The sequence below is a fragment of the Dipodomys ordii genome, unplaced genomic scaffold, assembly GCF_000151885.1.
Source record: "Dipodomys ordii isolate 6190 unplaced genomic scaffold, Dord_2.0 Scaffold90, whole genome shotgun sequence".
NCBI lineage: Eukaryota > Metazoa > Chordata > Mammalia > Rodentia > Heteromyidae > Dipodomys > Dipodomys ordii.
The window spans coordinates 8,417,507-8,419,242 of NW_012267306.1; positions in this window are offsets into that span (position 1 = coordinate 8,417,507).

The following is a 1,736-nucleotide window of genomic DNA, read 5'->3' on the forward strand; positions in this document are numbered from 1 at the left end:
GGGCCTGAACTCTGGGCCTGGGCACTGTCCCTCAGCTCTTCAGCTCAAGGCTAGCGCTCTACCACTTGAGCCACAGCACCACTTCTGGCTTTTTCTTTTTACTTATGTGGTGCTGAGGAATCGAACCCAGGGCCTCATGCATGCAAGGCAAGTGCTCTACCACTGAGCCACTTTCCCAGCCCCCCAAATGAATTTTAAAACAAGAGACAACAGTATTTACTATTGGATTAAATATTGTATACCATACAGAAAGGAGTTAAAAAGTTATCCAAAGATGTCTAATTTTAACAACTTCTATCTGAGATGTGGTGATAGATTTTTGGATCATGAAAATCGGTACTGTTTAGCCAAATTAGTTTTGAATAATTATTAGATATCACATGATCTGGACTTTTATATCTGAGTGAAATTCATTTAGAAACAGTAGAGATATTGGCTACAGTTAGTGGGAGAAATAAGATCAAAAGAAGCCTAAAAACAAAGCAAATCAAAGAAACTATATCCTGAGAGCAGATACATGTTTATATGCTGATAGGAGAGACACTCATGAGAGAAAATTTGATGGTGATGAAGCCTTGATTTAAGCTTTGAGATCTTATTCTTAGGATCAGTGAGTATTTATATTCTTTTCCATAGAAAGTGCTTTAGTGGAATGAAATGGCATGGAAGTTGATTTATTGGTGAATATATTGCTGAAGAAATCAATACATATTTGATAAATTATATTTAAATTTAGCACATGATAGTTGACATATAATTGGCTCAGACACTTAATGGTATAAACAGGTTTAATGGAAGAGATGCATTTGAAAAGGTCTGTGAAGCTTGGCAGAATTAAGAGAGACTAAAACTTCAGTGAGAGGACAAGGGCTTGCTTGGTCTAAGCACTGTGATTAAAATTATTTTTGCTCTTGCTAGCTATGTCCTTTGCCATGCAGAAGCTCTGCAATTTCATGCCATCTCGTTTGTCCAACTTTTCTTTGATTTGTTGTATGGTATATATACACAATGGAATTCTATGCCTCCATCAGAAAGAATGGCATTGCCCCATATGTTAGGAAATGGAAAAACTTGGAAAAAATTATATTAAGTGAAGTAAGCCAGGCCCAAAGAAACATAGGTCCCATGGTTTCCCTTATTTGCAATATCTAATATATGTCTGAGACAAGCAGAAAAGTTCAGATAAGTTGATGTGAGGTGAAATGAGCGCCAAGATGTTTTTTTCTTTCTTGCAATTGTTTTTAACATATTTATAAGATAATTTCTTTGTTGCTTTGTATGTCCCTCCCCTACCTCTGCTTTCATTGTATTTGATGTTGGTATAATTTATGGAAGGGAAGGGCAAAAACAGACCATTTAAATAGGGATACAAGTGGACTCATTGCAACAATGAAATTTACAAGTTGTTATGTCGGAAAACAAATTTTACAACTTTGGACGGGGTGGGGGGGTTGGGGGGTGGGAAATGGGAAGGGAAGGGAAGGGGAAACAAAGAAGGAGGCAACAATGGTTGATAAGAAATGTACTCATTAGGATTGGGAGAAGATCTTTACTAGCCATACAATGGACAAGGGTATCATATCTAAAATATACTTGGAACTCAAAAAATTAAATCCCCCAACAACAAATCCTCAAAGAAACAACTGCCCAATAAATAAGTGGTCTAAAGGCTTAAAGAGAAACTTCTCTGAAGAAGAAAGAAGGATGGCCAATAGACACATGAAGAAATGCTCAAC